Here is an 18,880-nt window from a genome sequence, read left to right on the forward strand (position 1 = left end):
ATAAACTTCAAGAAAATTGAATACGTCATCTTGAACTGCTACAAAGCAGGTGGCATGGTGTAAAAATGGTTTCCAAATGGGTGTCCAACTGGTACAAATCAGTTTCAAAACGGATGAACGAGTGGTACAAACGAGTTCCAAATTTAAATCCAAATGAGTTCCAAAGGTTGAAAATTAGTTCCATAGCAGTTTCCAATGGAAATCCAAAGCAGTTCAAAATGTGTTACAAATGAGTTGATGACATGGTAGGACGCTATGACGTCATGAACTGCTGTGTACCGTGTTTCAATTCCACAGCAGTTCGAAAGTACATACAAATCAGTGGTACAAAGCAGATAGATGACAGTTCCAAATGACTTACACAGCAGAAATTTTTCCCTGAGTAATCACCAAACAAGTGGTTTCTTAGGAAGAGCAATGATAAAATGTTCATGAAGTAAGACTCAGTTGGCATGTAGGTTCATAAATACAAGGCCATTGAAGTCAACAACAGTGAGGACATTAAAATCACAGTTCAATCATGGGCCTAATCATCAGACTAGTGATTTCTTAGGAAGAGCAATGATAAAATATTCATGAAGTAAGGCTCAGTTGGCAAGCAGGTTCACAAAAACAAAGCCATTGAAGTCAACAACAGTGATGACGTTAAAATCACAGTTCAATCAAGGGCCTAATCATCAGACAAGTGATTTCTTAGGAAGAGCAATGATAAAATATTCATGAGGTAAGGCTCAGTTGGCATGCAGGTTCACAAAAACAAAGCCATTGAAGTCAACATAAGTGAGGACATTAAAGTCACAGTTCAATTACGGGCCCAATACTCACACGAGTTAGAGAGAGCAATGATAAAATGCTTATGAATTAAATTTCAGTTAGCATGCAGTTTCATCAATACAAAGCCATTGAAGTAAAAATAAATGAGGACATTAAAAGCACAGTTCAACCATGGGTAATATAAGAGGAAGCTTTATGGAGAAAACAGTTTCAAAAAAGGAATCTGAAGGGAATGTAATGGATCAGAGTTCCTATTTCAGGGTTCTATAAGGCCACCGAATAACATTGAGAAACGCTTAATTTCTCCTCATCGTCGATTTCCTCGGCGAGACCATCGCCTTGTTAGTATTTCCCATGACGTTTTATAAGTTGAAACATTACGATAGAGTTATAAAATGAAGTTAATAATGATCCAACGGAATAGATAAATGTGGACCAATGTCATGGAGAGTGGTTCAAAAAACGATATATATTGAATGAAAAAGTGCACTACGTACGGAAAATCCTTTGTACTGTGACGTGCATATACGATACTTATGAACTCGTTAGATATTAAGGAAAAATATAACAGATAATGGAGCAAAATAGCCATATAACGCTCGTTGCGATCTAATCTATTAACATGCTTTATCACCAATGTGTCCGCCATTTTGGAAAATTACGTCACCGACGCTAGCGCTGCTAGTGGTGATTTGAGTCGCCATATTGGCGACTCAAAACGAACATTTTTAACAGCCATACATTTTTCAGCGTAAACTTCAACCAATAGGGTGGTTTCCTATTATTTTTTTATTGCCTGAATCGAAAGATTATTACTCCTGGAGTACGTAATTCACGCTTTTAGATTTTTAAATGACGATATCTATTTTTCGCGATTAAACGAAAAGTGAAAATTTTCAAGCGCGCGAAAACGCGACGGATAAGTATGAATGCTGGGAAAACTCTGTGTGACGTCGTTCTGGTTCCCGCTGCCGCAAGTGAGGTGACCTTGGAGCGAGGCTTTGAGCGCTGATACGACGCAGGATGCTAGCAGGTAGCAGAGTTCCCTGCTTGCTGGTAGAGCTTGGCTTAAATAAGGATTGTTAATACGTTATCAAACTAAGAAAACTTTCCGACCTTAGCCAGTTTTAATAGGTGATTATTAAGACATGTTTCCCTCAGCTCTGTGCCTCATGTATGCATTGGTAATCTCAGACGATGTAAAACTCCTATCTACTCGTATAGAAACTAGGTCCCTGTGACATCGCATGGGCGCCAATCTGGCCTTTTTCAAATGAGGATAAAATTGACCATTGCCATTCGCCTAAACCAGTATTTCTAAAACAAAGTAATTTGTATATTATGAATACACTAATGGTGGGTAACGAATCGCAATCAATGCCTTTCGTTTTCTTTGATGAAGGAAACTACCCTATTGGCGATTAATGTCGGTAGTTGCCACCTTTTTCCCGATCAAAAATCATATGACAGACCGCATTTCACAGCTAGACGGAGACGTGAGGGGAAGCTCCATGGAAACGGCTGCTGGGCCAGGGGCGGATACAGAAAACACTCAAGGGGGGGGCGCAAAATATATATTGAGTTGCCTTTACTTTTTATCGCGATATCGCAATAAAAAATAATCAAGTCACAGGCAGAGTAAAATAAAATTTTAATTAATGTAATTATACACATATATAAGACAATGCCATCTTATGATATTAAAAAAGTCACAATCGTGGTTCTGCCATGTTTGCCAATACGGCCGTACCCGCAAGGGAGGTGCGCGCGCCCCCTGCGCCCCCCATCTGTATCCGCCTCTGTGCTGGGCCAACAGTGAGCGGTCGACAACTTCTTCGCGGCGGTCTAGAGTGGTAGTGGAGAATCCAAGGAACACGGTGGTGTTGATGGATTGCTGCTAGAGCTTCATGCGGAGACGCAATGACTTAGGAGACCTTATTTTTAAGTTTGCCCTCGTATTTATTGCTCGTTGAGTTCAGCTTTACATATTTTGTGTTCTTCTTAAAGTTAATGGATATATTTTGCATTTTTGTTATGTTTCTCATATGTGTATGTTGTTTTGTAAATGGTGTATCTGCTGATAATAAATAAATAAACGGCAGTGAAGATTTCTCTTGTCACACACCGGTTAAGGTCCTCCATATCATCTTCCGGCGTTTCGATGTGCAACTCGCCCATGGGTCTCCAGCGGCTCCGAACGCCGTAAAAATCCGCGCCTCTCTGGTCCTGAATCCTGAAACCTTCTTTACGATGTTATTATGTCTGGACGATAGCTGTAGAGAAATCGTCTAATTATGACGCCAAACAAGTGTTGAATTGATCAAGCGTCTTCAGGAGACCATCTCATTAAATTTAATGCAAATTATGCTTCATTTAATGTTTTTTCTTAACTTTCTTCGCATGTTTTTCAGTTTCATTGGCAGAATCTATGATTGATGTTTAACCCACTTTCCATTGTCGGATCGGCTTGAAATTTTGCACACTTTCTTCTTACTGTTGACATTAAGTAATTACATTTCAATTGTTTTTCCTTTGTGCTCTAATTAATGAACTAAATTTCTATATGTAAAAATATTTCTAAATTTTCTCAAAATATAGCGTTATTTATAAATTTTTGGACAGTTATGTATTACATGATTATGACTACATGATTCACCACTAAAAATAAAAAAAATTAATAACCGATCTATAAAAAACAAATTAAAAAAGAGTATAAAATGCACGTAATGTAAAAAAATAAGTTTTAAATCACTCGGATAATAAAGCGTGGTCGCATATTAGGTATAGATACGTTTCCACTGATATTAATTTCCTATCTGTCATCAAATCATTTCAATTATACGTAATCCGCACCAACGCTTTATTTCACGAGTGATCGAAAGCTTATTATTTATTTTTTTAGGGATTTTGTACTGTTTTTTTAAAGCGTCTATTTGTACCTTTCGTTATTTTTGCTCATGTGTTCAACCCAAGATTTCTTGGAACTGTTTGCAGATTCTCTGGATTTACCTAGAATTACTCCGCCTAGTGTTGCGAAGGTGTTTCCGCGAAAAATTCTAAAATTTCGAAACATGATGAAGGACATTTGCGTTTTTTTCCTGTTTCCCCTGCGTGGTTGTGAAGAATGGACTGGAGGTGAGCACTTTGGGGTACGTGCTTAGCGTCAGGCTCGTCGGCCGAGGGGAGGGAGGGTTTATGGTCCCCCGAAATTCTTTTCTCCTCTTTTGTGGCCACTGCCCGCAATACAATAGTTCAGGATACTTATAGCTCTGAGTACATCTCCTCCGACAATCCGTTTGTGACTTCTGACGAATATTTCTCGGGTTCCCAGCCAGGTTAATGCTTTCATACAAGCCGAAGTTTCGTTAGACGACTTGTCTCCCATCCTCAAGGCTGTGTTACTTTATGGAAGTCCAATTTCACACTGAACTGGATCGACCGTTTACCGAGGACAACAATGCGACTCAGGTGTCGTCCGATTGGCTGTAGGTCTTTTGAAATTCTTCACGTACAAACCCTCATGTTTTTCATGCGCTGATTACAGGTGTCCATGTATTGCTAAGATGAAAGCCGGGTGTCCCGATTGAAATTTTTGGAATTGAGGCGGGTCTCTATTGCTTCCATAATTATGCGGTCCCAGTCAGGGGTGCAGCCAGGAATTAAGGCTAGGGGGGGTTTCAGGCCCAACTAATACTGGGGGGCTTGGGGGTATTGCATACCTGCCAGGGTAAGCGGGAGGTGCGGAGTCCCTCCGCCGGAAAAAATTAAGATAAATGGTTCAAAGTGGTGATTTTTACGGCCTTCTGAGGGACATTTTATTAATCCTCACACTATTCTATAAGCAATATTAATCCAATTAAGTAAAATAGATTTAACTTCAAAATTTCTGTGAGCTCTGGGGGGGGTTTATCCCCCAAATCCCCCCTCCCCTCGCTGCGCCACTGGTCCCAGTAACATTGTGCGTGGCAAAGGATTTTTGTATCTTTTGATAAAAAAAAATTAAAATCGTTTGTGACTTGTGCCCGAAACGTCAATGGCAAACCATCCAATGTTTCAATCGACCGTCTCAAGCCAGCCCATCTTCTTGAGGAGGACTCTCCGCCAGCTCCATCAGCACCATCACCAGATATTACCACTTGCCCCGGCCGTCTACCGTGCGATATCTCTTTCCTCCAAGGGGGAGTAGCGTGGCGCATTTGCTACACCAAGGCGTTGGACCGACCGTTCCACTCCCATCTACATCCGCATCCAAATTTCGGCGCCGCACAGTGGGCTGAAATGGAAAAAAGCTGGACAAAACCTCAAAACCGATTTATTTGAGTTCGGAATGTGAAACTTTGCACAGTTGTTGTCAATTCATTAGTCCGTTTTTTTACGCAAACCGTTTTTCGTAGGAAACTTTTTTAAACAAATTACTTGGCCTCAAAGTTTAACAAATTTCGTAAAAATTGCACGAATCGATTTTTTTTCGAAATTCAGCATGTTAAAATTAATGCCACACCTTCTGTTTCAATTCAATAGAAACCAAAATTTACAATATTGTCAAGCGGTTTATTATCGTTAATTTTTGTTAACTTTCACGACTCAGTTGTAGTATTTGTGGCCAATACGATACAAAACGGCGGGCCCTGTTTTTCGTTGAAATTTTGTGTTCATGTAGGATTTAAAAAAAAGGGATCACGGAGTTGCCTCGAGATATTTACACCACATATACAACAAAGCATATAGAGTGTGATACCAGAAGGGCAACTGCGACCACCCGCGACGCCGAAATTAAGATCGATTTTTCGAACGTGCGGCACAGTTCGAAGCTCGCTGTTGACCACGATACTTTTTATGGACCTTTATACTTTTAGGTGTTGGACCGATGGATACGCGTTCCACTCCCATCTAGACGGCCCGCGTTCAAATTTCGGCGCCGGGCGGTGTTTTTTCGGTCCGTTCCAGAGAAATTCCAGAATGTTCGCCGACAATATAAAAATAAGCCATCTATGCTGCCAAAGGCAGTGTCTATTATGAAGTGGAGTTTATAGAGAAAGGCAATCACTTGTACCACTTGGCTTCCATACCACTCAATTAATAATGGTCATTAACAGTCGTTAAACTTCTGTATTCGACTGCTTGTCATCACTTCCTTCCACATTAGTGGAAACGAAATCGGAGGATTATATTATATTCTCCCTTCACAGATAAAGAAGAGATTCAAACACTTTTTTAGCACGATCGTTTAAAAGTTTTATTCTATAACGAGTCGGATTCTTACGACTCAAAGCTATTTTAAGTACACATTCTGGATTTCCTTGTACTGAAGTATGCTATCGAGCCTTCTGTGATCTTCATTACTTAATTTTCATTTCAGTAAGTGCAGAATGTATCGATGAATCAATCTCTCGAACGTATAACCCGTGCTAGTTTCCTCCAGCGTATATTTTGTTTCACGCGGAGAAGCATACGTTCAACATTTTACTGCCGTTTTTATGCGGCGAAAATGTTTTCAGCACACAGGCGGACAACTGGCTATTTAAGGTTACAAAGAAACGTGAGGCCCAAGACAACGGACGCTCGTGTATGTGAGCAAACTGGAGATGGAAAACAACATCTCACGCGTTATGTTTTTGTTCCTCCGTCATGGCATATGCTTTGTTAAAGTGACAGGAATGATAACGTTAGATAATGGCCATAATTGGTTTTCTAAATAGGGAGTGAAGTAATAGTCGCCGAACTTTAACGCTGCAAACGTCCCTATTATGAGTGTGAACATATAGAGTTAAGTAGTGTTTGTCTCGGATTTTCCGCTTTATCGTTTCGTAAAAGTAATTCAATAACGCAGCAATAGTATTTTATTATATTCATTTTAGTATTCCATGTAGTACTTAAAATGTATTCTGTCAGCATCCCCTTCCTTCACGTACTTCCCTCTTCAATTCACAATATAATTTTTCTCCATTCGGTATATATTCGTTTGTTGTTACCAACATTTATTTTTTAAATTTCAGTACAAATAGTTATTTTTACATATCGTTTTTCACGCAATAATGTATCAATCTCTGTTTGACCTAATGTTTGGCTGTCACCTATTCCGAAATTATGACCAGGTTAGAGAATAAATTAGATTGATATTGGTTGTGCATTTGTATGCATATCGACTTGCATCAGCTCTCACTAAATAACATTTATACGTTTAGGGTAGCGGTTAATTTTTTTGTTTTCTATGTGCTCTAACTCGTAGATTGAAGAGTGCTGCATTTTATTAAGCATTTTAGTAAGTATGATAATTAAAAATGGTTTTTAAAACGTTGAAAGTTTCCTTAAAGATTATAATGAATAGTTTTCCTGAGAAAGTTGATGCAATAAATGTATCGGGGTTTCTTCATGCTTAACATTGGAAAAACTTGGATTTCAATTTTAAGTCCTACACTCCAAGATTTAAATTTCATGTAAAACGTTAACAACAGTCTCAGAGTGAACAATTAGGTATTAAAAATACCCGAGGTCGATAAATAACCCCATCATCTATTATTTTTTTACATTTAAACTTGGGTAGACAACTATACGTTGGTAGAACAAAGCCAGCAAGATTTAGCTATTTCTTTAAAATTCTCAGAATAGCACTTGTGCGGTGGTAATGACGTAGATGTGAAGTCAATTCGATTTGCAACCTATGACAGTTGCCTTCCCATCGTGAATAAGTAGTCAAGTACTTACATAAATTCTCCGCAGTCGATTACCGCGATACCACTGGTTTCGTTTTTTGTGTATATGTATGGAGTGGTTATTTCCATCATGAGAGAATATAATGGTAGAGGACGCCTGAAAAAATACCGTGGCGCGTCATCCCCTTCATTTGTTTCTCTCTTACGTCAGGTATCGTTGCGAATCTTTCCGACGCCGCGTGACTCTAGATGCAGTTTATGTTTTGGTTAGCCGCAGCTTAACGGCGTTACGTCTTTCTTGTCCCTTTTATACCCCTTTGCAGAGTTTCACGGGCTGCCTCAAGGGTATATATGACACGGCGTACCCGGAATGACATCGTGCTTAAGTTTTTGCAGTGGTTTGTGGAGGAGCGGAAAATTCCCTATTAGCTAGCATTCGTTTACGCACCATTTCAACAGTATTCGTGAAAGAGACCCCAATAAAATAGCGACATCCATTAATTAAAATTAATTGCGTGCAAAAAATGGAATTCTAGTAAAGTCAGTAGCCCATAATTGGGACAGGTTTAATGTTCTAACATATATTAAAAAAGTGGTAAATACTGTGGGAAATAGCCACAGACTGTAAACGTTAACTTGAACTCTGAAGAGATTTTGCTCTTTGAAAATATGGAATTTTTAACTAACCATTCTATTCAATTATTTTAATTTTATTTTTTAAATGTAACTCAATGAAAAGGAGACTTCGTCTATTTCCACTGATTAGAAGCATAGAGGTCATTAATAAGTACTTGCTGATGACCTCTATGGTTCGAAACATGTCGTACGGACGAAATAAATCAGTGGAAATCAACGAAGTCTCCTTTTCATTTTCCTGTATTAACTTCCACGTAGTTGAGCCCAATACCATTGAACGAATTAATTTATCTTATTTATTTTGTTTTTTTTTTTTCGTTTTCCCAAGTTAGCGATACCTTCCCCTTGCATGGGATGCTTTTGTTTTCTAATGTTTTAACCACGTTAACATTAAAAAACTCGGGACACTGGAGTAGGTATTTTATTTATATTTAATAGAAACAAAGATTACATGCAGAAAACCCACGATCTTAAGAAAAAATCTAATAATTCAACAATACTCATTGAAGAGAGTATGATTATGCAACATTAGATACGGGTTTAAGAACTCACCTTGTTAACATCATGATAGTCAACTTGAAAAAGTAGCAAGTCATCTTTTGTCCCAAGTTAGATCCCTGTCCCAAGTACGGGTTTCTTAACTTTATTTATAAATTATTATCTTTATCCTCTCACGATACATTAATACTGATGAACGCATGTAATACCTACATGAATGTTGCCAGGGGTAGTGGAGATTATATCCTTATAACTTCATTCATGTCGCTTAAACGGAATCCTATGAAAAAGTATTCTAGTTCTATTTCCTTTCACTTTTTGTTGAAAAATAATGAAAATATAAACATATTGGAACAGAGACATGAAGGTTTAACAAATAGTGACTCACGTAACAACCTTTTAATATTCTGAAAACTTTGGACCTCTGCGTTCAATGTAAATGGATAGAATTCAATGTATCGATATCGTTTCAAACCTAAAAGAAAAGGAATTCAGTTGTAAGTTAATAGGGTGGTTCCCTGTTTTTTTTATTGCCTAAATCGAAACCTCTACATATGGCCAACTACCATGCATTTTAAGATGGGGAGATGCGCCAAACTTGAGTGTGACGATTGCTCATTTTGAGTGCAAAAACTGTCGTATGGCAGCCTTGTAGTTTATAATGAAAAGTAAAGAAAACTTTGTAATAGGGTGGTTTCTTAGTTTTTTTTAATTGCCTAAATCGAAAGATTATTACTCCTGGAGTACGTATTTCACGCTTTTATATTTTTAAGTGATATCTATTTTTCGCGATTAAATGAAAAGTGAAAATTTAAGATCGCGCGAAAACCCGACGGCTACGTATGAATGCTGGGAAAAGCCCGTGTGGCGTCATTCAGGTTCCGGCTGCCGCCGTGTGAGACCACTTTGGTACGAGGCTATGAGCGCCGCCGCGATGCAGGCTGCTAGCAGGTTGCAGAGTATCCTGCTATCAGGTAGCGCTTGGCTTAAATAAGGAATATTAATGCCCTATCAAGCGAAGGAAACTTTCCGACCATAGGCAATTTTAATTTCAATTTAGGTGATTATTAAGAAATGTTTCCCTGAGCTCTGTGCCTCATGCATGCATTGGTAATCTCAGACGATGTAAAAATCTTATCTACTCGTATAGAAACTAGGTCCCTTTGACGTCACGTGGAGTGGCATCGTATGGGCGCCCATATGGCCTTTTTCAAATGTGGATAAAATTGACCATTGCCATTCGTCTACACCGGTATTTCAAAAACCAAATAATTTGTGTATTATGAATACACTAATGGTGGGTAACGAATCGCAATCAATGCCTTTCGTTTTCTTTGATGAAGGAAACCACCCTATTCTTAAGGGCTCCCTGCAAACCTACCTTAACTGGTGAAATACTTGAACAATCACAATCCATGATGAATGGGAATTAGGTGAGGCTACTTTTGCCCTTTCCTCTCTTTCTTCGTAAATGCACGACTTTTTTGGTGTCGTTTGTGTTTATAATCGCAAGTACTGCTTTGATGATTCAGTTATGGAGTAAGCGTCTGTATCTAGAGATCACAGTCGTTTTTAGAGTCATGGCCATTTTCATAATTGGTTCAACAAAGGTCGTAGGGGTCAGTGCTCAGGGACAAATTATGCGTCACCCACGAGACAATATACAGCCTGCGTAACTTATATCACACGGCGAGCTGGAAATTTTCCTCCCCTAAAGAAAAAGTGACTGGCGCTTTCCGCGGGACAGTGACAAGGCCGAGAATTTTTTGCGGAAAAAAAACTTACAACCGTCCGCTTCTGAGTCGAGTGGGGTACGCGAAGTTCCTGAGTTCGAAGCTGTATATTCTAAAACATGAGTCTTCAAACTTTTCAATGTTATTGCCACATTACATGTTTCCCACATTTATGCGGACAGAAGGAATAAAAAAAGGAAAAAAAACAAATCAGTGCCTTCAATTTAATTTCCTCAAAAAACAAGTATAAAAATGAAAAAAGTAAACAAATATCTTGCTGCAAAAAATCAGGGTAAGCTAAATAGATTCTTTCCTTTGGTTTTATGCAACCAAATTAGTATGACGTATGATTTCAATGAGTTTTGACTTCAAAATTTCATTAAACCCAGGTTCCAGATTAGACGAGCCAATTGTAAGAATTTTAAGTAAACACACACGGATTTGTTAGGCGGGCTGGATGAAATTATGTGTCGGGCTGGAAGTGGCCCGCGTCTATAGTTTGGAACCCCTGGTTTAAAACAACACGACTTTCAGCAAATTTTTGAAACAAACCTCTCTGTCTGTGCCTCTTCGAAGCTATTAAAGCCTCCAATTTAACTTTACTCCATGAATAGATATGTTTCTGAACAGTTCCATTAGATAATGGCTGCTACCAAATCACTTGGAAGAAACTTATGGGTTATTCCACCTCAATTCAACTTACATTTGTCCCTTAGGGTCTCGGATATCGATGAAAATTTCTGCTTGGGTCTTCGTACCCCTCAATCTAAAACCAAAGCTCGTTTTGCGAAAAAAATTCTGCGTTTCATGCGCATTTGGATTTTTTTGCATCTTTGGCAGAACATGTTCCAATGCTTGTGATTTTTGTTGTCGGCCGTAATTTATGGTCTAATGTTCTAAAATTTACTTTTTTTGCGTTACATTCATTATATAATTGGACTTTAGAGAATGATATTCATTTTGGAGGGTTTAACCCAAGTTTATTTTTACTTGAAAGGAGTTATATTTTAAAACTGAGTTTTTACCTAAGCTACATTTATTTTCTTTATGTAACACTTAAATGTACTTTCAAATTTAATAAAAAAAACTACACTTTGATTCCCATTTTTCACGTTCTTAATTACTGTTCCCACCAATCTAGCCTGTGTTCTTTGGTACGATAGGTAGTGTTCCTAGGAGTACATGAACATGATGTACCTAGGAACATTTATAAACACTTTTAGAAGGTTAAAATATATCAATTAAAAAGTAAAGGTAAAAGTCTAAAACTTAAAAATTATGTTCAGTAATCCTGATGGATTAAATTGTTACTATTAGACTGAAGCTTCAGTACATGTATTTTGCTTTATCTAAAAAATTGAAGAAGTGTTCCGTGGTACAAAACTCTCCCCTATATTTATTTCAATTGCATTAGAATTTGCGATCTTAATGAAACAGTTGTTATCGAGCGCGGTCAGCCTGTGATGCATCTTCTCTGACATTGAAGGGTCGCAGTCGGAAGGGAGTTCATAAAAATACTTAATAATAATAGCTTGGGAGGCTGGCGTCTCATTGATATTCGTGAAGTATGCATGACATACTTAACGAATTTATTAATAATCGGCACCACTTATCCCACTATTACTAAGGTATTTAAAATTTATCCGTTTTACGATCCGTGTTCCTCTGCGTATCGAACTCGTAGTAATATATTTGAGTGCTGAAGGTGGTTGCGCAATGACCAGTAGCCGAAACGTCTAAGTTTAATATTTCTGTGAGAAATGGAAAAAAATAGCGGATCAAAGGCGTGAAAATGTATAATTAAAATTCCGATACTTCTCCTTCTTCGTTTGTATTAAATTTTTTTGTTATAAAATAACCACGTATCAGTAAACTCTGACGTGTAATAAGCCAATCAGGCCCATCAGCGTTAAAGTTGGGGTTGTAAATACTTAAAAACGTGAAATTCATCAATAGTGCACGATTTCTCCGAGTATTGTGCCATACTTCCATCTCATATAGTTGATATCATGTATTCGGTGTCTCGATTAATAGAATTTATGGCGTAACTCGCTAGGTCGACTCTTTTCACGTTTTAATTTTTTTCCATAGTTCTAATTTTGCATGGATTTGCCGTAGGAATTACTAAGTCTTGCCTTTTCATGAATCTGCACGAATTCTTTGTTACTAAGCGTTATATTGGAATGGTATTTGGAGGAGGCGACCGAAAGCTTAGGTCATTTTCGCCATGAGGGAGGGGTAGGTAAGAAAGATTGGAGAGAAACCCGGCGTCGGCATTAGCCTGCTCCAAACGAAAGGCGCCAAGGGGACCACGGCTTTACGTCCCATCCGACGGACGGAGTGTTGCGCTTGAAATGTCCTCCACATAACATTCAAGCAGGTATCGGGCAGTGTCCAAAAATTCTCTGCCACCGCCGGGATTTGAACCCGAGCCCACGGGGTGGGAAGCCAACAAACACACTAGCCATCATACTACCCGATCCCCGCGTAATATTTTATGACCGTATGATGTGCATGTATCGGTCGTCTTGCATGCTGCACGTTAGTGATTAGTGACCCCCTGCCAAACATCCTAGAGATGACCCGTAGGTATGTAGATATCATTTTCAGTCTTCTTCTTACTTTGCTGCTTATTTCCCGGTAGGGGTCGCTGTTCCTGACTAGTTGCCTAAAAGTCACTCTGGTCCTGGGTATCGCTTTTTAGTCAGACCCTTCTCCCCCAAATCATTCACGACACGGTTCCTCCATCTTCTCTCTTCCCTCGTTCTCTTCCCTTCTACGTGAAGATTTGGAATTCTGTTCCCCTAATGCTTTGCATCCCATATTAAAATATATCTGATCCACAGCATCCTCCTCTCATGTACCTTCCTTGAGATCTTAACGACTCTTGCATCTCCCTCATCGTCTTATTGCTAATGTTACCTTTTCTTGTTTTCCCATCATCCATATCGGCATTCATCTCAGCCACATCCATCTTCATGGACCATTGTTTTTTTCGTGGACTTTCTTAAGGCCGTTTTACACGGGGCGCGTAATTTCACAATCTGACGTGAGTACGAAGGCACAGTCAAAATTGCGTCGTGTAAAGCGATGAATTGCTAGAACACATGCGAGAATGCGTGTACGTGAGATGGCAAAATAGCCCCTGTTCTAATTTCGTCCATGCATTCGTGCAATTCCACGCCATTTCAGAAATTAATGCAGTTCTAACCTGCGCAATTCCGTACCCCGTGTAAAATGGCCTTTTGCAAGCCAGGTTTCGCTGCCGTATGACCGTGCTGGCCACACAACGGTTTTATGTACTTTTTTCCTTGATCGTGCTCCCAATTCTGCGATCACACAACACCCATTATAGTTTCATCCTGGATTATCACGCAAAAAAGTTCTTTGCGGTTAATTTATCTTTATTTTTTACTGAACCAGCCTTAACCAACCTAATCAGCGACCAGTTACCAATGGCCCAATCAACCACAAACACATATGCTTCACTTGCACTGCATACATGGGCTTTTTAGGCTTCGTTTCAGGAGCAAGACTTTGAGGATGACAATCTAACCTCCATAATTTGTTCACTCTTGCCTAAAATCAAACGCCCATGGCGATGGGTGGCCAATCACAAGTGGAACCCGCGCTCCCGGAAGTAGGTCTAGCGACGGAACAGACGGCATAGAAAACACACGACAACGTGGGATACACATACATGGATTACGCTATGACAATGCCATACTAAGGCAGATGAAAATGCAACAATAAACATTTTTTCATTGCAATGCAATTCCGAAATTTCAGCCCAGAGTGTGCCTTATCTTTTTTAAACTCTTTTCGGATTCTTGATTTCAGCGTCTTAAAATGAGGGAGCCTATTTATTATGGTATAAAATAGCATATGGATAAGATTAGAAAAATATAGCATATAAAAGTTAGATATGAGATCAAGGAGAAAGCTTCGGGTGTCAATATCCACGGAGAAATAATTAGTGTGCTGCGATTCGCTGACAATGTAGCAGTCATAGCCGAGACAGAAAAGGATTTGAAGAAAACTTTGACAAATGTGGAGAGGACAATGGCCAGGTATCAGCTGAAAATTAACAAAAAGAAGACGAAGATATTAGTTAACAGCAAAAAAGAGGAGGCTAAGATAAAAATTAACATAGGAAAGCTTAATCTTGAAGAGGTGAAAGAGTTTTCTTACCTGGGAATCCGAATTACGAACGATGGACGAAGCAAGAATGAAATAGCCAGTAGAATAGCGCAGGCGAAGAGGGCTTTCTACAAAAAGAAGAATCTTCTTACAGCTGAGAATACAAGCATAGTGGTAAGGAAAAAATTCATCAGATGCTACATGTGGAGTATGTTCTCTATGGAAGCTAGGGTTGGACGTTGACAGCTGCAGAGAAGTCAAGAGTGGAAGAATTCGAAATGTGGTGCTACCGAAGAATGATGAAGATAAAATGGATTGTCCGTGCAACTAACGAGGAAGTGTTAAGAAGAGTGGGAGAAAAGAGAGGCCTCCTAAAAACCTTAAGCAGAAGACGGAAGAACTTAGTTGGCCACATTTTGAGGCACGATGGCCTGATGAAGACTATCGTTGAAGGACAGGTGGAAGGGAAGAAGGGCAAGGGACGGACCCGAATGTGTTACGTAGGACAGGTTATAAAGGATGTAAAAGAGAAGAAATACCCGGTTATGAAATAGGTTAGCGGATAGTAGAGAGAAATTGAGAGCTGCGTCAAACCAATCTTAAGATTGATGACTAATGATGATGACCACCTCATGAAGTATTGCTGATTCCTCCTGAAATACTCCTACTCTAAATCCTAATAATAAATACGGGGTCGCAACTTCTTAGTTACCGACCTGTGACAACGCAAACCTTTTTTGGATGCACTTTATTGCTACCACGAAAACGGTTTTTCTTGAGTATCCAGCCTCTTCGAGATTTTACTTAATACCTACTCTGAATTATTAAGGACATAATTAAGGTTTGACGAAAACGTGTGATTACAACTGAGTGGGTGAGAAGCCAAGGGGTACAAGTGATTTCTGTTTTATAAACAGATTTAGGTGCAGATAACAGGTAAAGAAAGCAAACGAGATTAATTAGATATTTAGTAGTGCATTTTTTATTCCACTCGCTGTCAGTACAGAACAGAGACTCACTCGTATCCATTGGCGAACAAGTTTTTGTATATTTCTTTTAACAATTAACTGTACCGAACATTGTTAAGAAAAAAATCACTTGCGCCCCTTGCCTTCTCAACACCTAAATTGCCATCTTTGAACTTAATTAAACGAGGGACTTGAGCGAGTATCAACAATACGATTGCGCAATCTCACCCGTTTTCAAATTGATTGCGTTGCCATGGCTCAGTTACTAAGATGTTGCGACCCCATGTTTATAGAACAAAAAATGCTTGAAATTGTCTCCCTTACCACCTCCTGAAGTATTGCTGATTCCTCCTGAAATACCCAGTATAATTTACAATTTGTACGCCAAGGGCTGAATTTTCTAGTGGCTATTTCATATCTACCGGTAACAATATGGTTGATATGGCACAGCGATCTTAAATCCAAGAGATTAAGATCTATTGTAGAGCCAATGATTTGATGAATTTATTAAGGTGAATTGGGTCCTTCTTTGCTTTTCCCATGCTTATGAAAAGGTATATTAGGATTGTTAACTAATGATGATGACGAACCGATAGATTTAAGATGGCGTATTTTTTCTGCGTACAATATCGGACCATAATACTTGCGATAGCTTGGCATATCGGAGTTGAAATTTGGTCGACGCTGCATCTGGTCTGGAGCGCACCTATGCGCTGACTGTGCATCCTGCCTCGTATTCCGTCCACTCTGATTTCGAATCTCATCCCGACGCACGGACCTTCCAACCCTTCTACTAACGCCAGCTTTCCAGGGGGAGGAGAGAGAGTGGGGGAAGTTAGGGGGGATTTGTAAGAGGGGAGAGAAAACTTTCTTCCAACTTCTCCTTTTACTCAGACGCTGTATCCGACCCAAGACGCATGGTCTCTCAGTAGCGCATCACCTAACCCCGCGACACCTCACGACTGGAACGCAAGCCATCCTGACCCGTTGAAAAGGAGGAGGAGAAAATAAGAATAAAAAAATTATCTCCAGGACACCGTACCGACAAAAGACGAAGCGTTTTTAATCTGTCCTTGACTTGGACAACGGGGTGAAATATCGAGCTCTCTCCCCGCTTAGGAGAAAAGGGGATAAACATTTTTTTTTGAACGGAAAAATACCAGAGGACGATACTGTTCCCTCTCACACTCTCCTGTTTCGTGTGCATGGGAAAGGGAGTGATTGTGTGTATATATTTTTTTAACGTGTGCGCGTGTGTGCCCGTGTTTAAGGCTGTGGGGTGTGTTTCGTAGTTCGGTTCGGCGGACGCCAGGTGGGGACACCGTCGCGAGGCTCCTATGTAGCGTACCGTGTTTTTTTTTTTTAAGGGGTGATTTTGCAATAGATTTTCCCTCCCTTTTTCCCTCGGCGGAAGGCGGGGTTGAGAAGACGGGCGATATTCCCGCTCCGGTGAAGTTTTATCAAACCGTGGACCCCGTGCGCGGAGCTCACTCGAGTCTTGGCGGCGGTTTGGAGTTCCTGAAAAGCGCGACGGACTCGACTAGCGTGCGTCGCATAGGCCTTCGAAAAAGGTAAGGCAAGCCTCGGTCCGATTACGGTGATCTTTTTCGAAAAGGAGGTGCTCTGAGGTGGTGTAAATCCTATTTTGGGGAGTTTTTGAATCCGAATACGTTTCTCTGGTTTTCAAGCTTGGTTCTGCATTGCATGTAAGAAACGATTGCCTTAGGGAATTTTTTTATATAATTTTTTTAAGACGCCTATGCACCGATTTATAGGCTTTAGGTTTCCGCCTTAATTGCTAAAGGTGCCTATAAATACGACCCCGAGTTTAATCCCAGATGTAATCTTTTTAAAATAAATATTTGAGTTAGTTTCACTATTTTACTCGAATTATATTAATGTTAATAACTCCTGATGATAATTATTTATTCTACAGTATTTATTGTTCTATATAGACTATGCATTTTTTTGTATAGATAATTGTTTATATTACGCCTGACGCGTTCTTAAATCGGGTAAAGTTTTCTGAGCGATGAAAAATATTTTCTACCTCTTATCGAAGGAAGGCTGATCATATTCTCGTTCCTTTAATTTTTACACCTTATTTTTTTTATTTTTGGTTTTATAACTTTGCAGTTCAGGCCAAACAATATCTGAAACGTGATATTTTTGTCTCTAAGTTTAAGCGCTTTTTTTATTATCTTCTGTTTACGAATCTAATATTTCTGCCAGGTTGACAATATTTTCCGAGTGAGGTGATATTTTCAAAAAGGAGGTGCATTCAGATGGTATCAATCTTATTTTAGGGAGTTTTTGAATCCGAATAGGTTTTCTGGTTTTCCAGCTTGGTTCTGCATTGTATGCAAGATACGTTTGCCGTTTGCAAATTAGGGTTTTATATAATTTTTATAGGCCAGCCCCTGTCATAATATTATAAGCCTTCCTCTCTGAAGATAGGCATTTCATATACTGGTGTTTATAATTTATACCCTAATTTTTTAAGTCTTCGGATTTATAACTTTGTATTTGGAGCCAAGATTTATTTGATCCGAAATTTTTCCTAATGCTCTTTTTCAATTATGTCTGTTTGCGAATCTAGTATTTCTTCTCTAATTTTATTTTCTCGGCTTTGTACAAAATACTTTTCTGGTTTTCAAGCACGTTTCTGCATCTATTCAAGTGACGATTGTCGTTCACTACAATAATTTCCGTAAAATATTTACCAAGTACGGTGATCTTTACAAAAAGGAGGTGCCCTGAGCTGGTATCAATACTATTTTGTGGAGTTTTTGAATCTTAATAGGTATTTCTGGTTTACAAACTTGGTAATGTATCGTATGCAAGGAAATATTACCGTTCGCCTCTACGGGAGATTTTTACGTAATTCAATCATTTTAATATATCTGTATAAAGGTTCATGCAATTTGTATACCCTCATTTTTGCTTCGGTTTTGTACTTTTGTAGATCGGGTCAAAAATAATTTTTTCGTCTCTTAGGTAATTTTTTAGGTGTCGAGTTTCGCCTCAAAATGCTTAAGGTGTATAAATAGGACCCTGTGTTTAATTCCATGTAAAAAAAGTTTTTAGCTAGCTTCACTTTTAATCTCGTGATTATATATATTTAAATAACTCCTCATGAAAGGTATTTCCTCAGTTTCCTTCGGTTTAAACTTTTGTAGATCGAGTCAAAAATAATAAGTCAAATAAAATTTAAATTCTACTGCATAGATACCCTTTTCTCAACTTATACGCAACCAAGAATCTAACACCCCCTGCCACACGCCTTTTAGGCAGCTTGCGGGGTATTATATAGATGTAGACGTGGATGTAGATATTCGCTTCAGACCGCGACAGAAATATCCGTAATGTTGACGCCTCTTTTTTTCACGGGATCCGCAAGAATTTCAATGGGAACACTATCAATAATTCGAAAAGTTAAGTTTTCATCTCTTTTTAAATATTGCATTTTTATCATTTC

The 18,880-nt window shown here is 39.0% G+C and overlaps 1 protein-coding gene across 2 annotated transcripts in view; it reads left to right on the forward strand.

Moving 5' to 3' along the window:
- LOC124169007 (nose resistant to fluoxetine protein 6-like) overlaps positions 1-18,880 on the forward strand; it is a 159,805-nt gene that overhangs the window by 38,450 nt on the left and 102,475 nt on the right. The window contains exon 1 of one of the 2 annotated variants that reach the window (XM_046547467.1): positions 16,739-16,973. The exons of the other annotated variant lie outside the window; for it this stretch is intronic. The gene's annotated coding sequence lies outside the window, so the exon portion shown is untranslated. Of the gene's footprint in view, positions 1-16,738; positions 16,974-18,880 lie in introns of those variants that run through there. 2 annotated transcript variants of the gene reach the window in all.

This window comes from Ischnura elegans, chromosome 12, assembly GCF_921293095.1.
Source record: "Ischnura elegans chromosome 12, ioIscEleg1.1, whole genome shotgun sequence".
NCBI classification, from domain to species: domain Eukaryota; kingdom Metazoa; phylum Arthropoda; class Insecta; order Odonata; family Coenagrionidae; genus Ischnura; species Ischnura elegans.